Below are 24,561 nucleotides of genomic sequence, written 5' to 3' on the forward strand. Positions count from 1 at the left end.
CCCAGGATGTTGATAGTGGGGGATTCAGTGATGGTAATGCCATTGAACATCAAGGGGTGATGGTTGGATTCACTCTTGTTGGAGATGGTCATTGCCTGACACTTGTGTGGCGTGAATGTTACTTGCCACTTGTCAGCCCAAGCCTGGATATTGTCCAGGTCTTGTTGCATTTGGACATGTACTGCTTCAGCGCCTGAGGAGTCGTGAATGGCGCTGAACATTGTGCAATCATCAGCGAACATTCCCATTTCTGACCTTATGATGGAAGGAAGGTGATTGATGAAGCAGCTGAAGATGGTTGGGCCGAGGACACTACCCTGAGGAACTCCTGCAGTAATGTCCTGGAGCTGAAATGACTGACTCCGACAACCACAAAAATCTTCCTTTGTGCTAGGTATGACTCCAGTCAGCAGAGTTTTCCCCCTGATTCCCATTGACTCCAGCTTTGCTAGGGCTCCTTGATGCCACACTCGGTCAAATGCGGCCTTGATGTCAAGGGCAGTCACTCCCACCTCACTTTGAGAGTTCAGCACTTTTGCCATTGTTTGAACCAAAGCTGTAATGAGGTCAGGAGCTGAGTGACCCTGGCGGAACACAAACTGGGCATCAGTGAGCAGGTTATTGCTAAGCAAGTGCCACTTGATAGCTCTGTTGATGACCCCTTCCATTATTTTACTGATGATTGAGAGTAGACTGATGGGGCGGTAATTGGCCGGGTTGGATTTGCCCTGCTTTTTGTGTACAGGACATACCTGGGCATTTTTCCACATAACCGGGTAAATGTCAATGTTGTAGCTGTACTGGAACAGCTTGGCTAGGAGTGCGGCAAGTTCTGGAGCACAAGTCTTCAATACTATTGCCGAAATATTGTCGGGGCCCATAGACTTTACACTATCCAGTGCCTTCAGCCGTTTCCTGATAGCATGTGGAGTGCATCGAATTGGCTGAAGACTGGCATCTGTGATGCTGGGGACCTCTGGAGGAGGCCGAGATGGATCATCTATTCGGCACTTCTGGCTGAAGATTGTTGCGAATGCTTCAGCCTTATCTTTTGCACTGATGTGCTGGGCTCCTCCATCATTGAGGATGGGGATATTTGTGAAGCCTCCTCCTCCAGTGAGTTATTTAATTGTCCACCACCACGGCTGGATGTGGCAGAACTGCAGAGTTTAGATCTGATCCATTGGTTGTGGGATTGCTTAGCTCTGTCTATCACTTGCTGCTTATGCTGCTTAGCACGCAAGTAGTCCTTCACCAGGTCGATATCTCATTTTTGGGTATGCTTGGTGCTGCTCCTGGGATGCCCTCCTGCACTCTTCATTGAACCAGCGTCAATCCTGTGGCTTGATGGTAATGGTAGTGGGGGATATGCCAGGCCAAGAGGTTACAAATTGTGTTCTAGTACAATTCTGCTGCTGCTGATGGCCCACAGCAACTCATGGATGCCCAACCTTGAGTTGCTAAATCTGTTTGAAATCTATCCCATTTAGCATGGTGGCATTGCCACACAACATGACGGAGGGTATTCTCAATGTGAAGGTGGGACTTCGTCTCCACAACTGTCCGGCGGTCACTCCTACCGACACTGTCATGGACAAATGCATCTGTGGCAGGCAGGTTGGCGAGGATGAGGCCAAGTATGTTTTCCCCTCTTGCTCATTCCCTCACCATCTGCCACAGACCCAGTCTAGCAGCTGTCATTTAGGGCTCAGCCAGCTCGGTCAGTATTGGCTACTGAGCCACTCTTGGCGATGGACATTGAAGTCCCCAGAGTATATTCTGCGCTCTTGCCACCCTTAGTGCTTCTTCCAAGTGGTGTTCAACATGGAGGAGCACTGATTCATCAGCTGAGGGAGGGTGGTACGTAGTAATCAGCAGGAGGTTTCCTTGCCCACGTTTGACCTGGTGCCGAGAGACTTTATGGGTTCCGGAGTCAATGTTGAGGACTCCCAGGACAACTCCCTCCTAACTGTATACCACTGTGCTGCCACCTCTCCTGGGAGGACAGGACATACCCACGGATGGTGATGGTGGTGTCTGGGACATTATATGTAAGATATGATTCCGTGAGGATGACTATCAGACTTTTGCTTGACTAGTCTGTGAGACAGCTCTCCAAATTTTGGCACTAGCCCTCAGATGTCAGTAAGGAGGACTTTGCAGGGTTGACAGGGCTGAGATTGCCGTTGTCATTTCCGGTGCCTCGGTCGATGCCAGGTGGTCCATCCGGTTTCATTCTTTTTTGTGACTTGGTAGCAGTTTGATACAACTGAACAGCTTGCTAGGCCATTTCAAAGGGGATTTAAGAATCATAGCTGTGGGTCTGGAGTCACATGTAGACCAAACCAGGTAAGGACGACAGATTTCCCTACCTAAAGGGCATTAGTGAACCAGATGTGTTTTTACAACAATCATTTCATGGTCATCATAAGGTTTTTAATTCCAGATTTTTATTGAATTCAAATTCCACCATCTGCCATGGCAGGATTCAAACCCGGGTTCCCAGAGCATTACCCTGGGTTTCTGGATTACTAGTCCAGCGACAATACCACTATGCCATTGCTGGCTAGGCTAGCATTTATTGCCCATCCCTAATTGCCCTTGAAAATGTGGTGGTGAGCTGCCTTCTTGAACAGCACCCACAGTGCTGTTAGTGAGGGAGTTCCAGGATTTTGACCCAGTGACAGTGAAGGAACGGCGATATGTTTCCAAGTCAGGATAGTGAATGGCTTGGAGGGGAACTTCTAGGTGGTGATGTTCCAGGTGATACATCACATTATAAGGGATGCTTGCTGGAATCATCCCCCCACACTGGATCACCAGGCCACATTAGGCGTGCAATATTTCACAACGGTGTATAAGCAAGTGCACCCGATGACCTGCACTTCACTCGTGACTTCGAGGTTCATTGGCCTACCTTGCATTGTGCAGCATTTGTGGGAATCAGTGCCAGGCTTTGCCGGCACCACCACATCACTTTCAGTGGGGTATCAGAGGCAAGTCTCTACTGACCAGACCAGCAGTAAGGCGGGGGTGGCTTTTGATAGGCTGCAGGGCTAGGGCTGTACTGGGGGGTATGAGTGGGGGAGATTGCACTCAGTCACATGACTGGGGGGAGGGTGCTGGGTGTTAGCCTCCTCAGCGCCAGGATGGGGAGAGATTATACTACAGGATAACATAAGTCACTTGGGGCCAGAATGGGAGGAGCGCTGAGTGAAGAAGTGTTTCAGTTTACATTGTTGAGTTTGCAAAGGCCGTTCTTGTCCCAGTCCAGGGAGGGGGAGGGCCTGTCAGTCCAGTCTCAGTCGTCCCCAGCATGTTGTGCATAGGGCGTTGTCCTGATATCATGTGCCTCGGTCCTTGGGGTTCCTGGCATCAGACTGCACCACAGATGGCACGCTCAGGGGAGGCATCTGCAACCTACAGATGGGGAGAGGGCATTGTGAGGGTATCCGAGGGTGTGTGGGGGGTGTATGTGTTTAACTGAGCAAGTGGCCTCAAATTGGGGAGGGGTGAGGTCCAAATGTGGTGTAGGCACATCCACCTGAAAATGTTCAGAGACTAACAAACGGATATCCACAACAATCACAATGGGATGAAGGAATACGAGGGTAGGATTGAGAGGCCTGTGAGGGAGGGAAACCTGACGATGGGAGGGGTTTCCATACTCACACACAGAGGGTTAAGCTGGTCTGGCAGTTAGACTTCTGCACCACCATCTTCCAAACTGTGGTGATTGCACAGCACAAAATTAAAATGAGGCGAAGCTCTGCTGATGAGGGTTCTGCCAGCGGATTGGAGGGCAGGTGTATGCTCTGGGGCGGTGGGGTGGGGGTGGGGGTGCAATTAAAGGGGCACCCAACTGAACTGTACATTGCCAAATGAGGGGAGAGGCACATCTGAAACATGTTAGGAAGACATGCAGGGAATCAGGAAAGTGAAGCAACACCGCCCATTCATGTGAGACTAATCCCGCAAAGTGGCACTAATCCATTTAACCCCTTGCTCACAGTGTGGAAATTCTCCAGAGTGACAACAAACTCAAGAGCAATTGGGCGACTGGACAAGCTTCAGAAATGTGTTAGGATGTGGTGCTGGAAGGTTCACAGAAGAGAAGCCTCAGCCCTCCTCAAATAATCTAATTTCCTGACTAAACGTTTACCCTTAAGTTTATTCCTGAGTGTGCAGTATTAGAGTGCATTGCATGAGGACCCCAGTGCCTGGGCTGAAAGCAGCATTTCCAAGCACCTGGCAAAGTAATGTCACAGCAGTCAGTCATGTAAAGGGTCTTGGGGGGAGGATCTTGATACGCATCCTGCACTGGCCATCAGTTCAGGGGCCAGTACTCTCGACATGGGAACAAAGCCCTTGAACCGTTCACTGACGAGTCATTGACAGAAAGAGGACCTTTGGAGACTAATGTTGACACTTGTCTCTTTCTCATTAATGCTGCAGAGAGGAGACCATCAAGAAGATGGAGGATGGATTTACTGTTGCAGGCATAATCACATACAGGCAGGAGAGAAGAAGGAGAAGATTGCGATGGAGGTGTCTGGCTCACCAAAAGGAGAGCAAAAACCTCAAGACCAAGGGCCAGCAGTACCCCCTCTGGACGCAGAGGATGAGGCTCACAAAAACGTTGTGTGTTGGGGCTCACAAGACTGAGGGTGTACAGAGCTCACATGTCTTATCTGTAGAAGGGCCAGTGTCGCCGACGCCTCCACATGTCCAGGGACTCACATTTGCCACCGTCTCCAGGAATTGGTGCCAAAGGGACTGAGAGGGCATCCATTGCCGGTGGATGTAGTAATTATGCTTTTGTTTAGTGTGCAATGTACCTTTGAGAATAACACTTGTTAAGGAAGATCACATGATCTATAGCACCCAATAGGAGAGTAGCGCAGGCTACCTCATCAGTCAGTGGAGAGATGGAGTTGGAATTGAAAGCACATATGTAGTTGCTGCTGAGTATACTGTAAATAAACTAATGTTTCCACCCAAGAAGTGTCTGCAGATCAACTCTATCATTAATAGCACAACTCGGCTACCCTACAACAAGCTGGCGATGAGGATAAAACAAGATTGAACAGAAGAAATCAAATGAAAAAGAAAGGAAAATATATTCACCAGCTATGCTGTCGCTTTAAATTAAAGAAGAAATGGGTCCCGATCTAGATGGCTGAGTAACCTCCCGGAGCACTCCCGATATTAAAAAAAACAAAATTGCAAGATCCCTGACTGAGAATCCACAGGACGGGTGAGCAAAGCATGGGGAAAGGAAGAAAATCTGTACTTACATTGTAGGATGGGCAGCAGCCCCTCAGGCTCTGTGGGTTGGAGAGGCTGGCACACAGCTTGCAAGTTAAAGGAAGGGGGGCATTCAGAACAGAAAGCAATGCTGCAGTTTTAAATTTTTAAATAAAGGAGAAAAAACCCTGCAGAAGTGCCCAGAAATCTCTGCTGTTTTTTTTCCTGAAGGGAATGAAGTTTTACAGGCCTAAAGGAGAAAGGGGCTCATGACCGCAGATCCCACCAAAACTCAAAAAGTGCGGGAAACACAGTGCAGAAAAGTCAACATCTGCAGAGACAGCCCGAGTAAAAAAAGGTGACTGCTCTTAAAGCGGCAATACATTTAAAGGGGTAAACACAAGAAAAATGGCTATGGACAGAAAATTAGAAGACTCCAGGGAGGAAGTAGCAGAAGGCAACAAGAGACCCCAAAGAAGTGGCAACCTCTGCTGAAGGGAATAAGGGACCCCAGAGAGGAGGCAACCCTGCAGAAGGCAACAGAAACCCCAAAGGAAAGGCAATAAGAAATTAAACTGTTGAAAGGACAGTTGATTATCCTTCAAGATCAAATGCAAAAGGAATGTGTAACCATTCAGCAACATGAAGAAAGGAAGGCAGTCTCAAACAGTAGAATGGAAGCACAGCAGAAGGAACGTGAACAGGGCTCAGGAGAAGCCCTGGTAATCAGAGATGGCTTGGGGAAGCCCTGGTAATTGGTGAGGGCTCAGGGAAGCCCTGGTAATTGAAGAGGGCTCAGGGAAACCCTGGTAATCAGAGAGGGCTTGGGGAAGCACTGGTAATTGGAGTGGGCTCAAGGGAAACCCTGGTAATTGAAGAGGCCTCAGGGAAGCCCTGGTAATCAGAGAGGGCTTGGGGAAGCCCTGGTAATTGGAGAGGGCTCAAGGGAAACCCTGGCAATCTGAGGTGGCTCACAAGAAGCCCTGGGACTGGTGTAAAGCTGGATACGGCCAGGAGACCGGAGTTTGGATAAACTCCAAGGCAGTGTCAGCTCAATGAACAAGCTAAAGAATCAGCTAAATGAAGCCAAAGAGGCTTTGGAAGCAATGTCACAGAATTTCCCAAGATGCAGACAGATAATGAAATTTTGGGAGACTGAGTCACTGAGCTCAGACAGGTTGAGTTTGCACCTGAGAGAAGTCTGGCCAACAGCGATGTTAAAAAGAAGACTGAGATTAAAGTCTATGCTAGAAAGAAGTAGAAATAAGATCAGAAATACTAATAGGGGCTCCACCTGGTTGAGGAGAAAGTGAGAGGCACCTGCGCCAAAGAACATCTCGGAGCTCAAATCATTCCAACTATTATGGGCAGTTCTTACCCAATTTGTCTACAGTGCTGCCCCCCTGCATTCTCTACTCAAAAAGAACCAGCGTTGGTTTTAAGAGGCGCCCCAGAAAGAAGCTTTCATAAAGGTGAAACAATTGTTGCACTCGTCCAATCCAATATGGCATTTTGACCAGATGAAAGAATTAGTGCTGACATGTGACACATCTTCCTACAGAGTAGGAGCAGTGCTCTCTTGTTGGATGGATGATGGCATGGAACGGCCAATAGGTTGCGTATCAAGAACGCTCACCACAGCGGAAAAGGAATACTCGCAGATAGAAAAAGAAGGCCTGTCCATCATCTTTGGTGTCAAGAAATTTCACCAGAACGTACACGGCTGCCATTTTACAATCATTTCAGACCACAAACCATTGCTAGGATTGTTTAGTGAGAACAAGGCTATACCATCCATAGCCTCAGCAAGAATACAACGATGAGCTTTACTTCTGGCAGCATACAAATACACTTTCGTACACAGGCCTGGCAATCAAATCGCAAATGCCGACGCCCTTAGTCATTTGCCTTTACAAGGAAATGATGAGCACATCCCAGTTCCACAGGAACTTGTTTTACTGGTAAATTTCTTAAATTCCTCGCCGGTATGTGCTCGACAGATCAGAGACTGGACAAGTTGGGACCCAGTCCTATCTCAAGTATGAGAACAAGTGCTACATGGTTGGCCACAGGAGCCTGTATCTAATGAAATGAAACTGTACTTCAACAGAAGACATGAAGACAGAAGACATGCCAGGGTTGGCATCTTATTATGGGGAGCACAAGTGATAGTTCCTCCAAAGGGAAGGGAACCAATTTTAATTGAACTACACAGTGCCCATCCAGGAATTTCCCGAATGAGGACCATAGCACGCAGCTACTTATGGTGGCCTCGGATGAATGGCAAAATAGAAACTTTAGTAAAGCACTGGGTGCAATGTCAGCAAGTGCAAAAGTTGCCAATGACAGCTCTGTCACACCCATGGGAGTGGCCAGGTAGACCCTGGGTGCAGTTACACATAGACTATGTTGGACCTTTCCTGGGAACAATGTTTCTGCTCATTGTTGATGCCCATTCAAAATGGTTGGATATATATAAGGTGAGGTCACCAATGTTGGCCGCTACAATTGAGAAACTACGTCAGAATTTTTCCATTCACGGGCAATCAGAAGTAGTCGTTTCTGATAACAGCATGGCATTTATGAGTGCTGAGTTTCAACGGTTTATCAGTCTCAACAGCATCACTCATGTAAAAACTGCACCATACCACCCTTCCTCAAACGGGCTGGCCGAAAGGGTGGTTCAAACATTCAAGGCGGGCATGACAGGAAGCTAAAACAAAAACAAAAATACCTGGAAAAACTCAGCAGGTCTGGCAGCAGCTGCGGAGAGGAGCACAGTTAACGTTTCGAGTCCGAATGACCCTTCAACAGAACTAAGTAAAAATATTTTTACTTAGTTCTGTTGAAGGGTCATTCGGACTCGAAACGCTAACTGTGCTCCTCTCCGCAGCTGCTGCCAGACCTGCTGAGTTTTTCCAGGTATTTTTGTTTTTGTTTTGGATTTCCAGCATCTGCAGTTTTTTGCTTTTATGAAAGGAAGCTAACTGGTGATTCCTTGGCAACCAAGCTAGCACACTTTCTTTTTCATTACAGGACTACCCCTCACACAACAACAGGTGTCACACCTACTGAGTTATTGTTGAAACGCCATCTCAGGACGAGATTGAGCTTAATAATGCAGAATTTGGAGGAGAAGGTGGAAAGGAGTCAGGGAAGCCAGAAAACTAGACACGACCGGTTTAGTCATGAGAGGGAATTTACCATCGGAAAGCCAGTACATGTGAAGAACTTTGGGGTAGGACCAAAATGGTTACCAGGTGGAATAAGTGCAGTGACTGGACCCCTATCTTACCACGTGGAGGTGGAAGGTCGGATAATACGTAAACATGTGGATCATTTAAGGAAGAGAGAGACAAATCACCAAGATTTGGCTCCACCAGTGATCATGACCGGGTCTACGTTTCCTATTGAGAATACTCAACCCAGGACTGACATGTCTGATGATCCTGCAAAAGTTGGGGATACAGAACTGCAAGCGTTCACTGAAGCACCTGATGTTCAGGCAACTCTGGAAAAGGAGGTTCCTGACAAAGAATCTGAAATTGTGGAGCTGCGACATTCCACACACACCAGGAAACCACCTGAAAGACTGGACTTTTAAATTCCTTACCCAGTGTAAATATTATGTTGCCTTGAAAAATATGTACTTATCAATATAATATGTATAACTGAGTTAAAGGGGGAGGAGTATAGTAATCATGGTTTTGTTTAGTGTGCAATGTACCTTTAAGAATAATACTTGTTAAGGAAGATCACATGATCTGCAGTAACCAAAAGGAGAGTAGCACGGGCTACCTAATCAGTCAGTGCAGAGATGGAGTTGGAGTGGAAAGTAGTTGCTGCTGGATATATTGTAAATAAGCTTAACGTTTCCACCCAAGAAGTATCTGCATATCAACTCTATCATTAATAGTACAACTTGGCCACCTCACAACAGTGGCTGTGAAAGTAACCGCCACACTGAACCTCTACACGATTGGCTCCTTCCAGGGCTCAACTGGGGACTTCTGTGCATCCACTCACAAATGCACACATGAGATGACAGGCATCCTTTATGCTAACGCACACACTTACGTCAACTTCAACAGAGATCAAGCAAGCCAGGAAGCCAGAGCACTGGGCTTTGCAGCGATATTCAGATTTCCAAAGATGCAGGGTGCCATCGACTGCACTCATGTGGCTATAAAAGCTCCATGGCAACAGCCACCACAATACATAAAAGGAAAGGCTTCCACTCACTCAATGTACAGCTGGCCTGCGACCATAACAGGCTTATCATGCGGGTTTGCGCCAGATACCCGAGAAGCTGCCACGACTCATACACCTTGAGCAGATCACAGATCCCGAACATCTTCAAGGGACCACACAGGATCCAGGATTGGCTTCTCAGTGACAAGGGGTACTCGCAAAGGACGTGGCTAATGATGCCCATGTGGCAGCTACAGAATGTAGCTGAGAGTAAGTACAATGATGCCCATGCCGCTACCTGAACATTGATGAAGCACACCATAGGCATGTTTATGATGAGATTCTGATGCATGGACAGGTCTGTTGGGGCACTTCAGTACACTTCCCAGTGTGTCTCAAGGATCATCGTGACCTGCTGCACGCTGCTCAACCTGGCGCTGCCAAGGGAGGGGGACCTTGCCAGATGACGGGATGTAGGAGCTACATGTCTCCTCCAACGAGGGGGACCTCAAAGGGGATGAGGGTTATGAGTTTGATGAAGGCAAGGCTGCAGGGAAAGTGACCATAGCACATACCAGGTGAGGCAGGCGTGAGGCCCTCATTGGCACCAGATTCCACGAGGAGGGTGACAAGTTGCAGTGAGTACCCTTTTGGACAGATACCCTCCATCATGGGCCAACATGAGCACCAGCATTGCTATTCCTTTTATTTAAACCATGTACCTCAATATGAGAGTGAATAGTTACATATCAGGCTCACATTCTCCTAAACGTTTGAACGATGAAGCCTCGGGATCATGTGTCTTCGCTAACTTGAGGGGCTAACTGGAGGAGGGCATCCTGACATCAGATGCCAGAAGGTGCTGTGTCTTCAAGCGCATCTCCAGCATCCCAGTCACAACAAGAGACAGGAGCTGTTGTACAATCTTTGTAGCTGCATGCCTTCAATCTGCCAAGGATCTTCAAGGAGATCCAACTCAAGAGGTGCGACAACGCAATCTGCGTAACAACGATGGCGAATCTGATAATGCACACTTGGGACAAGGCAGTCGATGATGTTCAGCTGCTGTGAATCCATTTAGAGATGACTCAGCTGCCTGTGGTGCATTCTTCCAAATCACACTGACATCCAGCACTCTCAGTTAGGGATCCTGGGCTGCATTTTTCTTTAGCTTAATATGGAAGTGGACCACATGAGGATGACCACATCAAACACTTGCTTCCCAGACATTAAAATGCCTCCTCTTTAACACAGGCATTTTGCCCTCATGGCCAGCCCTGGCCCTTGGAAATGCTCAGACACCATGATGCCCTCAAGGTCATGCGTCATTGCTAATAAAGAGCAGACTTCAGCTTCAGTACATCCTTGTTCCCATCCCATTGCTTCCCTCAACATTGTCTAAAGCAACCATGTGCGCCTCCAGAGCATGCTCAAAGGCTCTGTTGCCCACCAGAAATCACTATTTGGAATTAGCATCAGTGACCTCGGCAAGTGCTCAGGAGATTGGATGCACAGCGCTGTATTTGTGATGTGAGCTTTGTTCCCACAATACACACAACTACAGGGTGGGAGATGCTCAAGGTTGTACGTTTGAGCACCAGGAGAAAAATGTGACTGAGAGGGGAAGAGCTTCGTCACCTTGAGGTGGCAAGATGCTCCCGCTTATTGGTAAGCTTAGTACATGTACACTCGGAGAATGGGAAAGCAGTTGGCAGACAGAAGCGCACACAAGCTCTGAGTATGGGCTCATAGCATCAAACCACTGCCGGATGACAGAATACATGAAGTTGCTGGATCTATGACCCTTGTCCATGCATTGACACATCTGTCGCTCTGCACTACACCTTCACATTTCCAGAATGCAAATGAGATGGGAGAGCACCTGTGGCTCAATCTTACACAGCCAATAATGACCACGACATGACAGTGCAAAGCTTGTGAAGGACGTCCTTTCCACAAGCATACTTAAAATTAAAACCGAGTCTTCACTGATCTTGGGAATGAGCTGAGAATGGGCGCACACTGTAGTGAAACGGAAGCAGAATACTTAGGCGAGAGGCCCATGATAGCGACATCTGTGAGAAGGTGGGGGGAGGGACCATAGTGTGACACCAGATCAACTGCAACACAGCTCATCACAAAAAGAAGGCATATACAAGAGATGTGAAATGGGTGCGATTGTATTTACAGTTGTGAACACTATTCACATGTGTTGAACACTGTTGCCACTGTTGTGCTCCTAATATTTTTGACATTTCCTGACCCTACCACTACATCTGGCTGTTCGTACGTTCGTATGGCTGAGCTGGATAGATTCTTGGTAAGCAAGGGGGTGATAGGTTATCGGCGGTAGGTGGGATGCAGATTTCAGGTTACTATCAGATTAGCCATGATCTTATTAAATAGCGGAGCAGGCTCGAGGGGCTGAATGGCCTACTGCTGCTCCTTGTTTGTATGTTTGTATCCCCGACATCCACAGTGGAGGTGCGCTGACTGCCATGTCCAGTTGTCTGTGATGACTCTGGCGGGTGTCCTCTGGACGGCCGGGACCTGGAGGGCCCCAGCCTGCTTTGGGCATCCTGCTGTGGGGAAGATGTACTTTCCTCGGCCTATGAAACTGGAGGTTGTGGAGTCACAGGAAGAGGGGACTGGGATTACCTGGACATTGCTAGAGTCACCTGGGTGGATGGCCCCAGGGTGTCCAGCTACTAGTCCTCCTTCCTATAGGTGCCTGAGGGCCCCTGGCTGACTCATTGATGTGAGGGTGTGTGAGAGAATGAGTGATGTTGTCCCTTGAGCTGGCAGTATGTGAGATTAATGTGAATGTGTAAGGGGCTTGTGAATGTGTGAGTTAAGAGTTATGAGATGGTTGACTTGCCCTGGCGGCACGGATGAGGTCATTCATCTTCGTTCTGCACTGGGTGTCTGACTTCTTCTGTACCACGCTGGCACTGACCATCACTGCCAACGCCTCCCAAGCCAGATTGGTCACCTTGCTGGAGCTCCTGCGGCCAGAGATGGGGTAGAGGACATTGCGGAAGGCTTCTACTGCGTCAAGCAGGCATCCCAGAGAGGCATCACTGGTATGTTCTGCACACAAAAAGCAGGACAAATCCAACCCAGCCAATTACCGCCCCATTAGTCTTCTCTTGATCATGAGTAAAGTAATGGAAGGGGTCATCAACAATCAAGCGGCACTTGCTTAGCAATAACCTGCTTGCCAGGGCCACTCAGCTCCTGACCTCATTAGACCCTTGGTTCAAACCTGGACAAAAGAGCTGAACTCCCGAGGTGAGAGCGACTGCCCTTGACATCAAGGCCGCATTTCACTGAGTGTGCCATTAAGGAGCCCTAGCATAACTTGAATCAATGGGAGTCAGGGGGAAAACTCTCCAATGGTTGGAGTCATACCTAGCACAAAGGAAGCTTTTTGTGGTTTTTGGAGGTCAGTCATCTCAGCTCCAGGACATCACTGCAAGAGTTCCTCAGGGTAGTGTCCTCAACCCAACCATCTTCAGCTGCTTCATCAATGACCTTCCTTCCATCATAAGGTCAGAAATGGGGACGTTGGCTGATGATCACACAATGTTCACCCTTCATGACTCCTCAGACACTGAAGCAGCCCATGTCCAAATGCAGCAAGACCTGGAAAATACCCAGGCTTGGACTGACAAGTGGCAAATAACATTCACGCCACACAAGTGCCAGGCAATGATCACATCCAACAAGGGAAAATCTAACCATCATCCCTTGATGTTCAATGGCATTACCATCACTGAATCCCGCACTATCAACATTCTGGGGGTTACCATTGACCAGAAACTGAACTGGCCATGTAAATACTGTGGCTACAAGAGCAGGTCAGAGGCTAGGAATCCTGCGATGAGTAACTCGCCTCCTGACTCCCCAGTGCCTGTCCACCATCTACAAGTCACAAGTCAGGAGCGTGATAGAATACTCCCCACTTGCCTGGATGAATGCAGCTCCCACAACACTCAAGAATCTTGACACCGTCCTTCTCAAGGGCAACTAGGGATGGGCAATAAATGCTGGCCGCGCCAGCGAAGCCCACATTCCGTGAATGAATAAAAAAAACTAAATTTGGGGGCCGCTGTCTTCCTGCCTTTGGAAGGCATTTCTTCGATGAGGCAGTCCTGGGCTGCAGACATTAAGAAGGCTGTGCGAAGCTGCAATTTAAATATGGCACCCGGAGTGATGAAGTGCTGAGCTCATGGCAGGACAGACAAATCAGAGGCATGTTTCGCATGTATGCATAATTTATGTGGTGGGGAGCGGACGATACGGCATGAAAATCCGCCATTCCGGCCTGCGGGAAAAACGACCATTTTTGCGCTCTCCAACACAGTGCATGGAAGGGAAAATTCCACCCATTGTTGCATTAAGCTCATATGCACCACTAGACTTTCCAAATAATTCTGGTGATTTGTTTTCTCCAATGAAAGTGAGACAAATCTTAATGGGGGTGGGCGTACAGGAGTACAGTACTCAAAGCTTAAGGAACACCAGTCTGATTGCGTGGTGGAGACAAATCATGACTTTCAAAAGGGTGTAGGATAATTATCTGAAGAGGAAAAGTTAGGGAAGTGGGATTAGCTGAATTGCTCTTGCAGAGGGCTGGCATGGGCATGATGGACTGAATGGCCTTTTGTGCTGCAACCATTCTAAGTCACTTGAGGCTTCTGGTTGGGAGTAAATGCCAAAAATGTGCAGTCTGTTAAACAACGTAAACATCTCCTGTTCAGTAAAGGGAATAGATTCACAATGTTAACATGCACTGAAATGACAAAAGATCAAATACATGTGATCTGAATGCTGAAATTCATTAATTTCAAGAGTATGATTTTTAAAAATGGTTTAAATTAAGGAGATCAGAATGACTGAACTTTTTATGTAAGGTATAAAAATTGTATTATTTATCAAGAAATAGAGAATTCGCCATTGTTTCGAGCTACTTTTGCCATTACAATAGACCCTGACGTCATCATCGTAGAACTAGAAAAATAGAAAGTTTTTCTTTCCTGTTAGACATATTCTCACATTTCTGATATCATCCTTGTAAATCTTGTTTGCACCATCTCCAGTGTCTCTATAGCTTTTTCATAAATTGGTGACCAGGATTGTATGAAGTTCTCCAGTTGCAGTCTAACCAAGGTTGGGTACAAATTCAGCATAACTTATTTACTTTTTAATTCAATCTCTCTAGCAAAAATTCCTCTAGCTTTACTTGCTTTTTTTTAATGGCCTTGTTAACCCATGTTGCTACTTTTCCTGACTTGTGTATTTGTATTTCCAAGTCCCTTTGTTCCTCTACGCCATTTAGATTCTTATTTTCTAAATAATATATAACTCACTTACTTTTCTTGTGAATTATTTCTATGTTGAAATTAACCTGTCAAATAATGTTCTCATTCTGCCAGTTTATTAATATCTTCTTGTAATTTTCTGCAGTCCTCCTCGATACTGATTATCACTCCAATACTCACCTCCACCTACTCACCAGCAAGTTAGTGTACTCCGTAACTTCTCAACTTCTCAACTCTAAATCGTTATTATAAATTGTGAGCAACAGTGGTCCCGGCACTGATCCTTGTGGAACACTGCTTTCCACTCTGAATAGCTACCCTTTATTCCTACTGTCTGCTTTCTGTCTTGTGCCAAGTGGCAACCCATTCTGCTACTTCTGCTACCTGCGCTTTGACCTCACATTCTCTGACTTTATTCATTAGTCTACTGTGTCATACCTTATCAAAGGCTTTTTGAAAATCCACAAAACTTACATCTAATGCTTTACCCTCATCTGCTCTCTCTGTTACCTCTTCAAAAAAATTCAGCGAGGTTAGTCAAGCAAGTTTTTTCCCTTTTAAAACCCATGCTGAGTTTTCATTATTATATTTTTGATTTTTAGATGTTCTTTTATTTTCTCTTTTAGTCCGGACTCCATGAGCAGAATTTTACAACCCTATTGCAACGGGGGTGAGGCCATAAAATGCGGCGAGCCATTCAAAAGTCCACTGACTGCAGTGGGACTGGAAAATCCCACCTCCGTAAAATCCCGCCCCCTTATTTTTCCTACCACTGATCAACTGATCTATAAAAAGAAAGAAAGGCTTGCATTTATATAGCACTTTTCTTGACCATCAGACATCTCAAAGCACTTTGCAGCCCAATGAAGTAATTTGAAGTACGGCCATTGTTGTAAGGTCGGAAATGTGGCAGCCAATCACACACAGCAAACTCCCACAAACAGCAATGTGATCATGAACAGATAGGGGGATAAATATTGGCCAGGACAACAGGAATAATTTCCCTGCTCGTCTTCAAAATAATGCCATGGCATCTGTCACATCCACCCAAGTAAGCAAGATGGGCATCGGTTTGACATCTTATCCAAAAGACAGCACCTCTGACATTGAGGAAGTTATTGAACCTTTTTTTTTGGTAGGTGTAGGTTGTCCAGGTTTCACTACCATCTGAGGATACAGGGCTTGTAGATAAGCACCTTGGTTTTGCAGGTGACTTTTATTTCTCCATGTCCAATTTGGGCCAAAGTTAGTGGCTGCCTTTCTGATGTGTATAAGACACTAGAGTGTCAGCCTTGATTTTTGTGTTGAAGTCCTGGAGGGAGACTTGAACCCAGATCCTCCTGAGTCAGGGATAAGTGTGCTTTCAACTGAGCCAGAGTTGATACACACCCTGGACATGTTCTGTTCCTTTCTTAAATAGTAGTGTAACGTTGGCTGTTGACCAGTCTTCTGGCACAACCCTTTCCTTTAACGATTTATTAAAAATGTTTAGTAATACCTCTGCTACCTCTTCCATAGATTCTCCACCATTAACAGTTTTGAGATCAAGAATGGGGTGAAACGGAAGTGCGTCTTAGCCCCTCCTCTGTCTGGTATCTTTTTCTTTGTCCTACTGACCCATGCTTTCCCTGCTGATACGGAAGGAGTGTGCCTCTGTACACGATCAATGGGAAATTCCTAAACCTATCAAGACTAAAAGCCAAGACATGTCCTGATTAGAAGACTTCTGTATGCTGATGATGCTGCATTAGTTGCCCAGACAGAAAGCCAACTCCAACGGCTCATGGGTTGTCTGTCCCATGCTTGTGTCATGTTCTCCCTCACCATCAGCTTCAAGAAAACTGAAGTTATGGGGCAGGGTGCTCTGTCACTGTCTGTGATCACAGTCAACAACACACCACTGGAAGGAGTCAACAAATTCTGCTACCTTCAATCTCCAGTGACAGACAACCTGTCTCTTGAAGAAGAGCTCAGCACTGGCATCGGAAAGGCAGCCACTAACAAAGTGGGCATGGAGAAACAACAAACTAACCTGCAAAACCAAGATGCTTATCTATAGGGCCTGTATCCTCAGCATAGATAGCAGTGAAGCCTGGACAACCTACAGCTAGCAAGAAAAAACATTCAATAACTTCCAACTCCAGTGCCTACAATGCATCTTTGTCATCACACGGAAAGACAAAGTCACCAATGAAGCCGTCCTTTCTAGGACAAACATGCCAAGCATGCCAACACTGATCAAGCAAAAAAGGCTTCGCTGGCTTGGTCATGTGCACAGGATGGAAGATGGCCATATCCCCAAGGATATGCTATATGGGGAGGTAACCCATGCCAAAAGCAGGGCACCCAAAGCTCTGATTCAAGGATGCTGTCAAAAAAGACATGGATGTCCTCAATGTCAATCATGACAAGTGGGAAACTCTAGGTAATGACTGATGCAAATGGCGACACCAGTTGTGGGCAGCAGTTCGCCACCACGACATGTGGTTTCAGAATATCCAAAGCAGGTGCCTACCCTACAAACAAGGTGTTAGAAGAGATCATCCTGCACCAGTGGCAAGGGACAACCTCACGTGTGGCACTTGTGGCAGACTTTGCCTTTCCAGAATCGGCTTGTTCAGCCATCGAAAGAAGTGCAGCAGATGATCTCTTCTGACCTCACTAAGGTTCTGAGGCTGCATCCCCATTATCTCTCACAGATAGGAGGATGCCAATCATTTCTTCCCTGGGTTGTTTTAAAATGTATGGATGTAATCTGTCCAGACCCGGAGTTTTACCCTCTTTAAGTTTGATTCATTTATTTAATATTTCACCTCTTTTTATTTTAAATACAGTTATCTCATTTCTAATCTCATCACCTGATGTTGTGTCCACCTGTTTCCCTGGTAGATATGAAGCATTAGGACACGTTGTCAAAAGTTTGGGAAAAGAAGTAGGTTTTAAATAGTGTATTAAAAGAGGAGCGATATGTAAAAGGTTTAGAAAGGGAATTCCCAAACTTAGAACCCAGGCAGCTGAAGGCTGAGTGATGAAATTTGGGAATGTGCACGAGGTCAGTATTGGAGGAGCACAGAAGTGTCAGAGAGTTTTAGGGCTGGAGTAAATTTCAGAGATAGGGAGGGTTGAGGCCTTGGAGGGAATTGAAAAGAAGTTGCCAATCCAAGTGCTGAGGTAGGTCAGTAACCATAGGGCTGATGGGTGAACAGGGCTTGGTGCGAGTTCGGTTACAGGCAGCAGAGCTTTGGATGAGCTCAGGTTTATAGAGGCTGCAAAGTGGGAGTTCAGCCAGGAGAGCATTGGAATAGCCAAGTTTGGAGTTCACTGTAGATGTGGATGAAGGTCTTGGCAGCAGATAAGCTGAGGTGGGGGCAGCAGCATGCAGTGTTACAGAGGTGAAAGTAGGCGGCGCCCATGGTGATGAAGAGGATATGGGGTTCGAAGTACAGCTTTATGTAGGAAACCAAGGTTGTGAACAACCTAGATCCTTCTTGGTCAGTTTTCAGGGAGAAAAGTGAAGTTGGTAGCTAGGAAACAAAGTTGTTAATGGGAACTAAGACAGTGTGAAGAATTTTCTAGACCCCTGCAGTGGGTTTAATGGTAGCCAGGTGTATACAATGTGGCGGGAGTTTAAAAATCAGTTTCCCACCAGCGTAAAATGACGGCGGGGTCTTCCCGCTCCCAGTCGTCATGGTGGGCTGCAATTCCCACCAGAGGCATGTGTGAAACTGATTTGCATCCCACTAATGGGATGCAGAGGAAGACCCGGCCGCAATCATCCCCCGCACCCACCTGATCATCCGTGACGTCAGCGGGAAATCACGTCGGTCCAGAAAGCATCTGGATCAACGTGGCATGTAATAGTCAGCACTTTCCTTAAGAAGGCCTGAAGCAGCTCACACAGTTGAGAACAAGATGGAGGCCTCCAGCAAACAGACCCTGGAACACCACGTGCAGCAGTGGGTGGGTGGGGCGTCTTCCACATGGATTTTCTCTGCACAGCAATATCCACAAGGTGGCTGGTCTCGACACAACAACTTCTCCCAGGGTTCGGATCTTCAGCCAACAACTTCTCCCAGAGTTTAGATCTTCTAGCAGCCACTTCTTCCAGGGTATGGATCATCAAGGTGGAAGGCTGCAGGATGTACTGCGGGTGACAAGGGTCTGTGGGGGGGCAAGGGGGCAGAGTAATGAAAGACTGGGAGGAGAGCAATGAAGAGCTGGGGCAGATGTGCAGACCTAGAGGAGGGCGGTGGAGGTTGGGGTGCTAGGGGAAAAAAAGAGATTCAGCAGAGGTCTTGCAATGGGTGAGTTGGTACAGAGCAGGAGGGTGGGAAGGGTCATGTTGCCTTGGGGGTGGGGGGGGTCTTGTGCGGGTGTGAAGGGGCATGGGGGCTTATGCAAAGGTGTGGATGGGTATGGGGAGGCTACTGAGGGGAAAGGGGTTCACAGGGAGGGGGTCAGTGGAGTCCATGTACGACTCCTGGGTGGGGGGCAAACTAAGGGAACAGGTGGTAGGAGGGATGTTGATGGTTAAGGGGGCAATGGGAGCTGGGAGGGTGGGAGGTTGAGGGTGTGACAATGTTGCGTGACAAGGGGCTGGGATTGTTTGTGGGGATGTGGAAAGTGGCTCAGATTTGGGGATTGGGAGGGTGAGGCCGGCATATTTATAGTTATGGAGGTGGGATTTTCAGGAAGGAAGGGGACCTCTACATTATCCTGGATGGGATGGAATGTGATGCAGGAGAGTTGAAGGGTGACGCTGGGAAAGTCGAAAGTGATTCCTTGTGGGGCACAATGGTTATGTGGGAGAGAGTGTGGGTGACAAGAGGAGGGGAAGTGGTGTTAGGTTGCACCTTGAACGTTACTACCACCATGGCTGGTCGCAACTATGCAGAGCCTCATGGTGGAGATCTCAAGATGTTGCATGGGGATTGGGTCATTGGGGGTGGGCGGAGATGCAGGTCAGTTCAACTGGACAACTGCAGGGGAAGCCCAACCTGTAGTATTCACAATGCTAGGGCCCTGGGACAGATGAGGGTGTGAAGGGCAAAGGCTCAGCGTGTGTGGGAAACTTCTTGCACATGGCTCACAAGACCCCTGGCATAAACCTCGCCCCCCTCCCCTACAGATGGCTGATTCCAGGGTACATGGGTAAGAGGTTGTGGGGGGGGCGGGTGCATAAAGGCTTAAGAACTATTGCAAATAAACTACATCAGACATGATTAGAGTGCAAGTGAACAATATTTACAAAAGTGTAATGAGTGTAACAGTCATAGTGCACCCGTGCAACCATTTGTGATTTCAGAACTTCTTAACTTTCCTTTCCCTGCCACTTCTTTTAACTGCTCCCCTGACATTCTCAGCAGTGGTGGAAGCAGCCCGCTAACCTGTTCGCTCTGTTGCCTTCGACGATCTGGCGGCCGTCCTGTGGAGAACCGAGGCCTGGAGGGCCCGGGCTTACTTAGGCTGTCCTGCTGTAGGGCAACTGCAATAAAGTTGAAGGGGTCACAGGCAAAGGGGATTCGGAAGGACTGGACCACCTCAGAGAGTCCTGAGTGGAGGTCCCGGGGTATCCAGCTGCCACTCCTCCTTCCTTTGGGTGCCCGAAGGCCCTAGCCTGACTTCTTGAAGGGAAGGAACACCTGGAGGGAAGTCGAGGTGCCCTGTCCCCCTCTCGCATAGCCACTGCAGAAGCTCACCCATGGCCAATAAGATGGAGTGCAGGTCTGCACGCATCTCCGGCAGAATCTGCTGGACTAGGTTCTCCATGGAATCTGCACCCTCCCCATGGAGACCTCCATTCATGCACAGGTCAGCACTACTTCAACTGCCAGCAGGTGGATGGACTCCTGTACCTTGCATGCTACCCTGTTGAAGGCCACCGACATGTTCACCCCCCTCTTGCTGCCTCTGCAACATCTCTTGGAAGGCCTAATCCAGAGGCTTGTCATTGGACTCAAACCTTGCAGATGCCTTTTCCCCAGCACTCCTCCAAGTGTCAGTGAGCTTGGCTGACCCTGCCTCCTCCTGCTGCGGACATGTGTCTGTGCATTAACCACCATAATGAGAGACCCTTCCTAAACCAGAACAATACCCACCGAGGTGTGGGTCTCTGGGCTGGCGGAGGGTGCAGGTGTTTGCTGTGACGCCTCTACAGGTGCACTTTCTTCATCAGCGATATCCTCGCTCCGGGCTTCTGTTCGAGCTGAAAAGGGCTTCCTGCGCCATGAGCCTTGCCCTCTTCCTGGTGGCACCTGTAAGAGAGAGCAGAGACAGCAAGTGACTGCATGAGCTGCCTCCAGCATTGACACAACCTTGGCTTTGAGGTTTCTATGAGATCCTTACTGAATGGAGGCTGCAAGCCAATCTCTCTATCTCTGATGGATCTGTCCTGCTCCACCCCTGTCAGCTGGACTACCTGTTTCTCAAACTCAGTGAGGGCCGACCCCCTCCAGTCTTCTCCCTCTCTCTACTATTATGGCTTAACTTCTCCTGTGCAAAGAGAGATGGTTGGGTTGAGAGCAATTGTATTTATCATTTAATTGTGTATAACAATTTCATGTACCCTGCTCAAGCTTCCAGTCTTACAGATAACCCACTGGATTGTGTGGCATGTGATTGATGCACTGTGGGTTGTCCAGAAGGTTTCTGGGCCAGCACCCTCTCGAGCTCATGCAGACATAAGGATAAGGCTCACAGAGGCATGTCATCTGCGATGCTGCCCTCAATGCCTGAGCCTCTTCCCCCTCAACCCCACTTCCAGAGAGCCTTTGAGCTCTCTGTGTGGAAGGGTAAGGGGGCCACAGTGGCCTCTCTGCCTGCAAAGTGAATGGACTGCAGTGGGGCTATGAGGCATCACCTTATCACAGTGCCACTGAGGCCCATGTCCCTTGTACCATTCATTGAGGTGAGTGTGAGCAGCTGAGGATTCACTTACCCTGGCGGCACAGATGAGCTCATTCATCCTCTTTCAGCATTGCAGGAGGCCCAGGGCACTGACTGTCCTGGAGACATGTTCCCATGCAAGGTTCATCTCATCCAAATCATAGGTATATATTGAGAATGGCTGGGTCCCAAGCACTGGTCCATGCAGTCACCGCCTGCCACTCCGAAAAAGGCCCATTTGTTCCTACTCTCTGTTTCCTGTCTGCTAACCAATTCTTAATCCATGCCAATATGTTACCCCCAATCCCATGTGCTTTAATTTTACACACTAACCTCTTATGTGGAACTTTATCAAAAGCTTTCTGAAAATTCAAATACACCACATCCACTGATTCTCCCTTATCTATTCTGCTAGTTACGCCCTCAAAGAACTCCAGTCAAACATGACTTCCCCTTCATAAATCCATGTTGACTTTGTCTAATCCTGTTAATATTGGTTTAACATTTCATCTGAAAGACAGCACCTCTGACAGTGCAGTGCTCCCTTAGTAATGCACTGTAGTGTCAGCCTAGACTAGTTCTGGAGAGAGGTTTGAATCCGTTAAGCAGACACAAGAGTGCTACCACTGAGACCAGGCTAACACAAAAGGTATTATTGATTTGTATAAAGAAATTAAGGATTATCACTTTCAAATTCGTGTCACAATTAGCTGCTAGATGCTGTCCAAGAAATTAAGTATACCCAAATGATTTTGTTCTGCATATTGGGTTTGTCTTTGACTGAAAACAGTTTTTGAAATACTAATCAAGCCTAAACTATAAGGCCTGAGAAGATCATTTTTAATGAAATTGTACAATATATTTTTAATAGCTGTAAAATAGTATTTCCGTTAATATTTTTTAAAAATCTTTTGAATTCAATAACAGTGTGGTTATCCAAGAGAAACATAACATTTACCTCAGATCTGTGAGATGTATCAACTCTTTTAATCTCTGGAGTCACATCTTGACATTTCCTTTCCTCATTGTTGAACTCCCAAGTGTTTTTAAAAGCTCCTAGTAGGAGTAAAACTCTAGCCTCCACGTATGTTTCTTTAACTTGTTTTCTTTATACTATTATAATCCCTGACCCATGCAGTTCCTTGTAAACATTCCCTGTGGCCTGCCAGAAGGTTTCCGTTAGCAGCAGCTGTCTAAAGGTTAATTTTGCTTTCCTATGACTGATACTTCCTCTGACGCCCCCTCCTCGGATCTCAGTCAAAACGTGTACATCACAAACATGTCCCACTGGGCTCATGAATGAGACCAGATATTTCATTCAAGTTTTATCCCAGAGTTTAACATTTTTCCCTTGATGTTCAAGCAATCTAATAGAAACACACCAGGGCAAAATAGTCCAAAATAAAGGTTTTCTATTTCCCCTCGTGCTTTTTTTTTCATGTCAAGTAAAGTTGAGTGAGATTTAGCTTCTGCCTCAGAAGGACTGTGGCCTTTTACACTGTAATTACATACAAGAGGCTGAACCCCCACAGCCCTGCGTGGCCAACCTGCCATTAATCTGGGAATCCAACCAGCTCACAGGCATTAATATGCATTGTTACATTTGGAAACAGATGTTGCAGGGCACACCATAAATTACAATCCTGACAGGTGTGAACTTCTACTGTGCTTATTGTAAGGGCTTTTACACTCAAATTCGTGTCACAATTAGTTTTTAGTAAAACCAATTGTGACCCGAATTTGAGAATTCTTAAAAACTCTTAATTTTGTTATCCAAATCAGCAGGAATATTTGCGTCAGCCTTGACTCAGTAGTTGCACTCGTCTCTGATTCATGGGTTCAATAAACACTTTCACCTTCAGTCCCTCGTAAGTACCAATAAAAAAGCTGCAACTGTTTAAAGGCTTCAACATGGTCAGATCACTAACGTTGTCATGGGTAGCATAATGATTTCTGCAGTATATTCTGATCTCTTCTAGCAGGCCCAGAAACTCCCACTGTGGCAAAATTGAAGTACAGTGAGAAGTGCCACTGCTTAGATTGCCCTTGCTTTGTAGCTCTATGCTAGATACTGGGCGGAATCGACCCAGATTGGCACTGAGTGCAGTAATGGGCGGGTAAAATGGCGTTTTACCCGCCGGCCGCAATGGCGGCTTTTCATGCCGTATCGTCCCAAACCCCCACATTAATTATGCATTCCCGGGAAACACGCCATTTCCATGGCAGTCGGGCTCTCATTCACCCTCAACGCCATCAACTCGCTGCTTCATCACGCCGGGTGCCATATTTAAAGTGCAGCCACATGCACACCTCTCAGTACTTCCAGCCCACAACTACTGCAAAGAAAACACAGTCCTGAAAGGCAAAAAGCGCCCAGGTTCAATGACACATCCCTTTTGGATGCAGTGGAGGCTCCCGTGATGTCCTCTACCCCCGCTCTGGCCACAAGATGGGCAGCAATATCGCCAATCCAGCTTGGGAGGTGGTGGCAGCGGTGATCAACGCTGACGGCCTACAAAAGAGGACAGCCACCCAGTGCCACAAGAGGATGATCGATATCCTCTGTTCCGCCAGGGTAAGTCACTCTTCTCATCACTCTCAACTCACACACTCACAAACCCATCACACGTCCACAGGGCCCTCACTCACTGCCAGTTCAAGGGACATCACCATTCACTCTCTGACACGCACCTTCATTGTCCTCATCCGGTCAATGTGACAACTCATCACTCACATGCCAGACATAATTATTATCTGGCCTGGCAGGCATCCTGCTTACACTCTCTCCATCTCTATTCATGCAGGACAAGCTGGTGCACAACAAGAGGGAGAGGTCACAGACCGGTGGAGGAATGCCTGAAATCAAGGTCCTCACGGAATTTGAAAACAGAGCCATCCAGCTGGCCAACAACTA

General features: G+C 47.3%; 1 long non-coding RNA gene across 1 annotated transcript in view; it reads right to left on the reverse strand.

Moving 5' to 3' along the window:
• LOC144681372 (uncharacterized) overlaps positions 1 to 22,664 on the reverse strand; it is a 35,588-nt gene extending 12,924 nt beyond the window's left edge. The window contains exon 1 of the long non-coding RNA XR_013576773.1: positions 22,606 to 22,664. This is a non-coding gene — a long non-coding RNA (uncharacterized LOC144681372). The remainder of the gene's footprint in view (positions 1 to 22,605) is intronic.
• Positions 22,665 to 24,561: the final 1,897 nt, after the last annotated feature.

The sequence above is a fragment of the Cetorhinus maximus genome, chromosome 6, assembly GCF_964194155.1.
Source record: "Cetorhinus maximus chromosome 6, sCetMax3.hap1.1, whole genome shotgun sequence".
Taxonomy (NCBI): Eukaryota; Metazoa; Chordata; class Chondrichthyes; order Lamniformes; family Cetorhinidae; genus Cetorhinus; species Cetorhinus maximus.